At 45.1% G+C, this 10429-nt stretch overlaps 1 non-coding gene across 1 annotated transcript; it reads right to left on the bottom strand.

Annotated features, from left to right (window-relative positions):
• Window positions 1-8961: 8961 nt before the first annotated feature.
• Trnas-uga lies at window positions 8962-9036 on the bottom strand. The gene has a single exon. It is a non-coding gene; the product is annotated as a tRNA-Ser (tRNA).
• Window positions 9037-10429: the final 1393 nt, after the last annotated feature.

Below are 10429 nucleotides of genomic sequence, written 5' to 3' on the forward strand. Positions count from 1 at the left end.
CGGGAGAAACCCCTTATCGGACTTGACACTTGGCGGGAGACACCATTTTCTAGGCACCTCTACGAGCTGACTGTACCATCAGAACTGAAACGTAGTAAAGAGACCGCGCAGTACGTGAAAAGCTTCACCGCATTTTCACTGTAGTTTAATTTCGCGACCGGTCGAGGCTGAAAAAAATAGCCCTCATACGATGTGGGTTTGAGAAGTGAACTGTGCAAAAACTAAAAGACGTCCGGAAAATAGTCTCGCAGTAGTGAATGGAGTACCACTCCAAGTTTTTAACTCACACTACGGGTGCTCAATACGGACACCGTTTGTCACGTGCCGAACATCAATACACGCTTGTAGGTCATTGACACGAGCTGTCTAGGAAGAAGCGGCAGCAGCCTGCGTTGCAAATCTGTCCACTGGGTTGCCTATGTGTAGGCACTAAATAATTCAGTGCAGCAATACATAACAGAAGGTGAACAACGAAACTTGAAGACAGCAGATCACTTGTTCTCTGAGATCGACCCGACGCTGGGCAAAGGTTTAATCATTTTATATATTTTTTTAATTATTTACTGCGAACTTAAAGACCAGTTACCTGATATTTTAAAAAAGGTCGTATACATACAGTTCCCATTTGTTGTCTTTTTGTAGTTTTTTATTTTGCTTTTACACAGAATAAATTCTTTTTTAAAATAAAAGTAATTTGTAGTTGAAACATAAACAAAATTTCGATGTTTTAAGAAGGACGTAAATAGATGATAGGACAGAGGAGAGATATGTCAGTGCCATCACCGACTATAATTGGCGGTGAATACCTCGGAATGGTTTCTTCGAGCTGTTGACCACCAGTCACAACAAAATAGTTCATAGTTAGCAGTAGCGAAATAGTATTTTTAAATTGGGTGCTTTCTTGGCTAGGTTGCCAGCATGTTACACTACATTTACTCAAGTAATCGCTATCCTTAACTGTTATTTGACTGATATGTGCAATTTGTGAGTGCATTTTGGCATGTTATGTCTGATTCATAATTCTAGGTGTCTCATTTACTGTTACATGGTATCTTCTTCCTCCTCCTCATTCTCTTCAGTGTCACTGATGTCGATTCACCTTCGTGAGCCTTGCAGAAGGAGCAAAGAGATGTTAGAGTCGTGTTGCGGTCAAGACAATGGCTCTTTTTCGGAATTCAGTTCCCGTTCTCAAGTCGATCTCATCGATTATCAATACCATCCTGATAGAGAGCAGAAGTTCACAATGGTCTACCAAGATCATCTCACTGACTTTGCAGTTCTTAGGGGTCTGAAATTAAAGAAAGTGGAAGAAATGTATGGGTGCGGCTGTCCACCCGCTGAAGATTGTCGTTATGTTGCATATAGGCACGTCTCTTATGTCGTGTGCGCAGGTACTTTTCATGTGTTGTTTCTAAAATACTGTCTGTTAATGCATTTAATTGTGCCCACTGTTCTTGGTTTCTTCTTGCTGTGTATATGTTACCGGCATTGTGTGAAACCCGGCTTTGTATAGATTCCTTAGGTAATGTATAGAATGCCTAAAATAGAACGTCAGAGTTTGAAAAGATTGATATTTTAGACATTACCTAGGCATTGTATACTTTGCCGGATTGTCTGCTGGCAAAGTATATAATATCCCGCCTTTTTTTCCTCCACCATTGCTTGCGATGGCCCTCGGGTCTTTGTTTAATGAATGCTAAGACAGCGTATTGTTATACCCCAACATTCAGCTATCACTGGTATCGCCATAACATTTCTCCAGTGTATCGCATCCGAGATAAGTTCCATACGCTCTCCTGTCATTATTTCCCGCCGTTCTTTCATCACGACGTCGGAAGGGAGTGTAGTGCCATGACAGGAATCATGCCATGCTGACATGCGTCGACGGTTCTGCTCTGAATTATCTCAAATAAGAGCCAATGCTGCAAAAAACTGTGTTTTCGTAACCGAAACCAGTTACCAAAAGTTAGTCAACGATGTGAAAAAGGCTAAGACGACCATCAAGAAGGAACCACTGGACTATTAGCTGCTGAAACACTAATATTTAAGGATGGTCGAGAATAAAACTAAGTTGATCTATCCTGTTGCAGAAACTACGAGAGCTATTCAATCTTACGTCGCGGACTCCGAGTTATTTGACATACTTCATAGGGCCCACTCGGCTATTGGCCATGCAGTGCGAGACAGGATGTTTTAACAACGTTCATCCACGTATAAGAACATTACCCATCGTGATACTGAGCTGCACATTCACCTTTGTGAGCCTTGCCAGAAGAAGCAAAAAGGTGTTAAAAAAGATGTTGTAGTCAAGGCAATCGCTGTTTTCGGAATTCAGTTCCCTTTCTCAGGTCGATCTCATCGATTTTTATTACCATCCTGATAGAGAGTAGAAGTTTGTAGTTCTTAGGGCTCAGAAATCAAACAGAGTGAAAGAAGTAGCCTACAACCTCACCAACACAATGATATTGCTTGGTGCTCCAGTGATGCGGTAAACACCCTAAAGGAGTATTGTTCAACTTTGAAGATCGTCCATAGTACACCACGCCATTCACAAAGTCAGTGGCTCGTAGAAAGAGCACATCAGGACATTGAAAATTCTGTGTGCTCGGATCCCACTAGCTGCTCGACTGACGGACTACGGTTCGTCCAGCTTATGAATAACAGATCTTTTCATTCTGGGATTAACAGGTCACCATTCGAAGCTCTATTCTGCTACAAAGCTAGAGTATGTCTCTCGACGTCGTCCCTGTCTGACGACATTTTACGAGGCGCAGAGACCGAGAAAGAAATGGAAAAAATAGAGAGCGTACAAACAACACAACAGCAGAAAGGAAGACGAAGTGAATCAATGCAAGCGGCACATCTCTCTGCAGAAACCATAGATGAGAATGCAGCCCATGATGGAAGAAGCCAAAACAGTGATGAAGCCATGGTTATCGAAGAGCCTTCCATTTCTGTGGTTACCTAAAATCCTTTTCTCTGGCATCGGTTGTGTCTGCTTAAAAGAAACCAGCGGTACTCTATATGTCAAAAGTGTGGCGAAACGTTCATGCCATCTGTGAACACTCTCCTAAGGACGATGACGGCGACGAAGCAGAAGTTTATGGGGTTAGTATTTTGTGCAGTGTTTGCTTCAGTACTGAGAAAGCTATTCAAAGGTAAAACGGAAATGAAATTTAACCTTGAAATTCAGGCTAAAAAATGCAAAGGGATTCTGACAAAAATACTGCTCCTGTGCCTTTCGATGTCACTGTGCGCGTTCCGGTTCCTGACGTCGACAAAGGGCTGGGTGACTCACGCAATCTGTTGGCACTCGTTATGAACGTGGCGGAAGATGGCTTTTACCGACTTGGAACTGCAGAAGGAATCTTGAAGGGGACCTACGCAAGATCCCAATTCATTCTATGTCCCAAAAGCTTAATGATAATTGAAGACTTTCCTGACCACGAAATATCTCTCCGATCTGTAGCTATTTCTCAGTCCACAGCAAGCGACAAAAAATTCGTCAGGTATTTGTGCAACACGAAATGCCAAAATATGAGGTGTCTTTGCGCAGAAACAAAATTAAGTGCAATTCAAAATGTCACTCTAGCCTTCCCTGCTGAAAACAACTAGGTCATGTCACTTCTGCTTTGTGTTTCACTTATAACAATATTCTGTTTACAGTCTTCTTTAAGTCGTGAAATTTATGTACAAGATCAAATAAACGTGAGTACCTCCGGTAACAAGTCCTTCAGTCTCGATTTTACTTTCATTATTTTCCAATAAGAACATCCTGTGCTTTGTTTTGTAATTTTGTTCTTGCAGTTTCAAATGCGTATTAAATAATAAAGGTTTCTCATTTTGTGCCCTTCTAAAACTTTTCGTGAATAGTACTGGTCATTGTCTATAACGCCTAAGACTTCTATAGAATGTCTAGGAAAACTATGCAACATTTTCACAAAAAACTGTTAAGTCTTAATTTGTCCAAAACCGTGAGCCATTCTGTACAATACCCAGGCATTCTATAGAACACTGGGATTTCAGACAACGCCGATAACGTACCGAATATACACTACTGGCCATTAAAATTGCTACACCAAGAAGAAATGCAGACGATAAACGGGTATTCATTTGACAAATATATTATACTAGAACTGACATGTGATTACATTTTCACACAATTTGGGTGCATAGATCCTGAGAAATCAGTACCCAGAACAACCACATCTGGCCGTAATAACGGCCTTGATACGCCTGGGCATTGAGTCAAACAGAGCTTGGATGGCGTGTACAGGTACAGCTGCCCATGCAGCTTCAACACGATACCACAGTTCGTCAGGAGTAGTGACTGGTGTATTGTGACGACCCAGTTGCTCGGCCATCATTGACCAGACGTTTTCAGTTGGTGAGAGATCTGGAGAATGTGCTGGCCAGGGCAGCAGTAGAACATTTTCTGTATCCAGAAAGGCCCGTACAGGACCTGCAACATGCGGTCGTGCATTATCCTGCTAAAATGTAGGGTTTCGCAGGGATCGAATGAAGGCTAGAGCCACGGGTCGTAACACATCTGAAATGTAACTTCCACTGTTCAAAGTGCCGTCAATGCGAACAAGAGGTGACCGAGACGTATAACCTATGGCACCCCATAGCATCACACCGGGCGATACGCCAGTATGGCGACAACAAATACACGCTTCCAATGTGCGTTCACCGCGATGTCGCCAAACACGGATGCGACCAACATGATGTTGTAAAGACAACATGGATTCATCCGAAAAAATGACGTTTTGCCTTTCGTGCACCCAGGTTCGTCGTTGAGTACACCATCGCAGTACATGTCTGTGATGCAGCGTCAAAGGGTAACCGCAGCCATGGATTCCGAGCTGATAGTCCATGCTGCTGCAAACGTCGTCGAACTGTTCGTGCAGATGGTTGTTGTCTTGCAAACGTCCCCATCTGTTGACTCAGGGATCGAGACGTGGGTGCACGATCCGTTACAGCCATGCGGATTAGATGCCTGTCATCTCGACTGCTAGTCATACGAGGCCCTTGGCATCCAGCACGGCGTTCCGTATTACCCTCCGAACCCACCGATTCCATATTCTGCTAACAGTCATTGGATCTCAACCAACGCGAGCAGCAAGGTCGCGATACGATAAACCGCAATCGCGGTAGGCTACAACCCGACCTTCATCAAAGTCGGAATCGTGATGGTACGCATTTCTCCTCCTTACTCGAGGCATCACAACAAAGTTTCACCAGGCAACGCCGGTGAACTGCTGTTTGTGTATGAGAAATCGGCTGGAAACTTTCCTCATGTCAGCAAGTTGTAGATTTCGCCACCGGCGCCAACCTTGTGTGAATGCTCTGAAAAGCTAGTCATTTGAATATCACAGCATCTTCTTCCTGTCGGTTAAATTTCGCGTCTGTAGCACGACATCTTCGTGGTACAGCAATTTTAATGGCCAGTAGTGTATGTATTTCTGTTTCTGTGTAGTCTAAGTGTGATGCATACCTTATTGTTCGCGTACTACAAGCAGAGGAAGACAGTGTGTTCTGGGGAAGCTTCTTCCCAGCCCAGCGCGTGTATATAGGTTTCTGTCTCAGACCCACCAAGTTCAAGAGAGTGGGATAAGGTCCGCGTCCATTTAAGAAACATACCATACCGCGGCTGGGATCGGTAGGTTTCAGTCTCCCTTATGTCAGGGAAGAAGTCCCACAGTCTACGTTCCTTATCACTTACATTGCACTCACTTTGCCACCTGTCCAAACGCCAACTTCTGAGGCGACGGTACACCAGGTATTGTGCGTACATCTAGTCTCCCCATCTTTAACCAGTACCTTGGAGCTCTGTATTTGACCGTGATATCTATCAGGTATATACAGAGCACAACAGACAGAAATCGTGCCAAAGGCTTGTGCGGTTTTTGTGTTTCATCAACATCGACAAGTGCAATGAATATGGATGATACGATACTCTATGGTATTCTGTGGTTTGAATTCACTCGGTTTTTTTTTTTTTTTTTTTTTTTTTTGCAGTGTCATTGATTTGATTTTGTAAACGATACTGACAATATTATACACATGTACAATGCATTATTCAAACTACAAGCCGGCCGGTGTGGCCGTGCGGTTATAGGCGCTTCAGTCTGGAACCGCGTGACCGCTACGGTCGCAGGTTCGAATCCTGCCTCGGGCATGGCTGTGTATGATGTTCTTAGGTTAGTTAGGTTTAAGTAGTTCTACGTTCTAGGGGACTGATGACCTCAGATGTTAAGTCCCATAGTGCTCAATGCCATTTGAACCATTTTGAACTACATCTTCTCCCGGATAATTATTTTGTTCAAATTGCACAAGAATTCCACCTGACGTAGTGTAATAATGTTGACTGTAAGCTGTGTTCATATCACTAAAATTACAGATCGTACATCAGAGCTTTTATAATTTTTTTGTCTTGGATAGATTTAATTATTCTTAGCAAATTGATCATGAAAAGGAACCACAGAATACCACCCGCACACAACACTGTCGTATGCTACCAGAAATATTTTTCTCCGTGATTCGTGCGTAGTTTAATTTTGGCCACATACATCAGCAATGAAATGTTGTTCAACAATTAATACCATCAGCACTGTTCTTAGAAGCTGCAGTCTGATTCGATTAATTTTTTCTTTTATAAATAGAGTTCAGTACCATCGGTGCACATTTATTTCTTACACATCGAAATATTGAAAGTTTGTAGTTTCAAGTAATTTAGATTTGCCGCTGTAATAAACGTTAAGATGGTGGTCAACAAAAGATAGAGGATTTCTCTTTTAATTAAGACTTTCCTTTTCCCAATAAATCATTGATGCCACCAATAAAAAAATTATTAAATTGTTTTGAAAATTAGTTTAACACAAACCCATGCTATTTTCAACTGGAAGTACAGACGACGTTGCTATATAATCGCAACTAACAATGGCTGCGCTTCTTGTGGCTATGATAAAACAATTAATACAAAATTATAATTAAAAGAGGAAGTGAATTTTCAATAATTAATCATAAATAGTTTTAACGCATTTGGCTTTATTTGTTTTTACCAGCAAACGAACATAATAGTACAATGAATGAGATTTTCACTCTGCAGCGGAGTGTGCACTGATATGAAACTTCCTGGCAGATTGAAACTGTGTGCCCGACCGAGACTCGAACTCGGGACCTTTGCCTTTCGCGGGCAAGTGCTCTACCAACTGAGCTACCGAAGCACGACTCACGCCCGGTACTCACAGCTTTACTACTGCCAGTACCTCGTCTCCTACCTTCCAAACTTTACGGAAGCTCTCCTGCGAAACTTGCAGAACTAGCACTCCTGAAAGAAAGGATATTGCGGAGACATGGCTTAGCCACAGCCTGGGGGATGTTTCCAGAATGAGATTTTCACTCTGCAGCGGAGTGTGCGCTGATATGAAACTTCCTGGCAGATTGAAACTGTGTGCCCGACCGAGACTCGAACTCGGGACCTTTGCCTTTCGCGGGCAAGTGCTCTACCAACTGAGCTACCGAAGCACGACTCACGCCCGGTACTCACAGCTTTACTTCTGCCAGTACCTCGTCTCCTACCTTCCAAACTTTACGGAAGCTCTCCTGCGAAACTTGCAGAACTAGCACTCCTGAAAGAAAGGATATTGCGGAGACATGGCTTAGCCACAGCCTGGGGGATGTTTCCAGAATGAGATTTTCACTCTGCAGCGGAGTGTGTGCTGATATGAAACTTCCTGGCAGATTAAAACTGTGTGCCCGACAGAGACTCGAACTCGAGACCTTTGCCTTTCGCGGGCAAGTGTTCTACCAACTGAGCTACCGAAGCACGACTCACGCGCGGTACTCACAGCTTTACTTCTGCCAGTACCTCGTCTCCTACCTTCCAAACTTTACAGAAGCTCTCCTGCGAAACTTGCAGAACTAGCACTCCTGAAAGAAAGGATATTGCGGAGACATGGCTTAGCCACAGCCTGGGGGATGTTTCCAGAATGAGATTTTCACTCTGCAGCGGAGTGTGTGCTGATATGAAACTTCCTGGCAGATTAAAACTGTGTGCCCGACAGAGACTCGAACTCGGGACCTTTGCCTTTCGCGGGCAAGTGTTCTACCAACTGAGCTACCGAAGCACGACTCACGCCCGGTACTCACAGCTTTACTTCTGCCAGTACCTCGTCTCCTATCTTCCAAACTTTACAGAAGCTCTCGTGCGAAACTTGCAGAACTAGCACTCCTGAAAGAAAGGATATTGCGGAGACATGGCTTAGCCACAGCCTGGGGGATGTTTCCAGAATGAGATTTTCACTCTGCAGCGGAGTGTGTGCTGATATGAAACTTCCTGGCAGATTAAAACTGTGTGCCCGACAGAGACTCGAACTCGGGACCTTTGCCTTTCGCGGGCAAGTGCTCTACCAACTGAGCTACCGAAGCACGACTCACGCCCGGTACTCACAGCTTTACTTCTGCCAGTACCTCGTCTCCTACCTTCCAAACTTTACAGAAGCTCTCCTGCGAAACTTGCAGAACTAGCACTCCTGAGAGAAAGGATATTGCGGAGACATGGCTTAGCCACAGCCTGGGGGATGTTTCCAGAATGAGATTTTCACTCTGCAGCGGAGTGTGCGCTGATATGAAACTTCCTGGCAGATTAAAACTGTGTGCGCGACAGAGACTCGAACTCGGGACCTTTGCCTTTCGCGGGCAAGTGCTCTACCAACTGAGCTACCGAAGCACGACTCAGGCCCGGTACTCACAGCTTTACTTCTGCCAGTACCTCGTCTCCTATCTTCCAAACTTTACAGAAGCTCTCCTGCGAAACTTGCAGAACTAGCACTCCTGAGAGAAAGGATATTGCGGAGACATGGCTTAGCCACAGCCTGGGGGATGTTTCCAGAATGAGATTTTCACTCTGCAGCGGAGTGTGCGCTGATATGAAACTTCCTGGCAGATTAAAACTGTGTGCCCGACCGAGACTCGAACTCGGGACCTCTGCCTTTCACGGGCAAGTGCTCTACCAACTGAGCTACCGAAGCACGACTCACGCCGGGTACTCACAGCTTTACTTCTGCCAGTACCTCGTCTCCTACCTTCCAAACTTTACAGAAGCTCTCCTGCGAAACTTGCAGAACTAGCACTCCTGAAAGAAAGGATATTGCGGAGACATGGCTTAGCCACAACCTGGGGGATGTTTCCGGAATGAGATTTTCACTCTGCAGCGGAGTGTGTGCTGATATGAAACTTCCTGGCAGATTAAAACTGTGTGCCCGACAGAGACTCGAACTCGGGACCTTTGCCTTTCGCGGGCAAGTGCTCTACCAACTGAGCTACCGAAGCACGACTCACGCCCGTTACTCACAGCTTTACTTCTGCCAGTACCTCGTCTCCTACCTTCCAAACTTTACGGAAGCTCTCCTGCGAAACTTGCAGAACTAGCACTCCTGAGAGAAAGGATATTGCGGAGACATGGCTTAGCCACAGCCTGGGGGATGTTTCCAGAATGAGACTTTCACTCTGCAGCGGAGTGTGCGCTGATATGAAACTTCCTGGCAGATTAAAACTGTGTGCGCGACAGAGACTCGAACTCGGGACCTTTGCCTTTCGCGGGCAAGTGCTCTACCAACTGAGCTACCGAAGCACGACTCACGCCCATTACTCACAGCTTTACTTCTGCCAGTACCTCGTCTCCTACCTTCCAAACTTTACGGAAGCTCTCCTGCGAAACTTGCAGAACTAGCACTCCTGAGAGAAAGGATATTGCGGAGAGATGGCTTAGCCACAGCCTGGGGGATGTTTCCAGAATGAGATTTTCACTCTGCAGCGGAGTGTGCGCTGATATGAAACTTCCTGGCAGATTAAAACTGTGTGCGCGACAGAGACTCGAACTCGGGACCTTTGCCTTTCGTGGGCAAGTGCTCTACCAAATGATCTACCGAAGCACGACTCACGCCCGGTACTCACAGCTTTACTTCTGCCAGTACCTCGTCTCCTATCTTCCAAACTTTACAGAAGCTCTCCTGCGAAACTTGCAGAACTAGCACTCCTGAAAGAAAGGATATTGCGGAGACATGGCTTAGCCACAGCCTGGGGGATGTTTCCAGAATGAGATTTTCACTCTGCAGCGGAGTGTGCGCTGATATGAAACTTCCTGGCAGATAAAAATTGTGTGCCCGACCGAGACTCGAACTCGGCGACCTTTGCCTTTCGCGGGCAAGTGTTCTACCAACTGAGCTACCGAAGCACGACTCACGCCCGGTACTCACTACTTTACTTCTGCCAGTACCTCGTCTCCTATCTTCCAAACTTTACAGAAGCTCTCCTGCGAAACTTGCAGAACTAGCACTCCTGAAAGAAAGGATATTGCGGAGACATGGCTTAGCCACAGCCTGGGGGATGTTTCCAGAATGAGATTTTCACTCTGCAGCGGAGT

This window comes from Schistocerca piceifrons, chromosome 2, assembly GCF_021461385.2.
Source record: "Schistocerca piceifrons isolate TAMUIC-IGC-003096 chromosome 2, iqSchPice1.1, whole genome shotgun sequence".
In the NCBI taxonomy this organism is placed as follows: Eukaryota; Metazoa; Arthropoda; class Insecta; order Orthoptera; family Acrididae; genus Schistocerca; species Schistocerca piceifrons.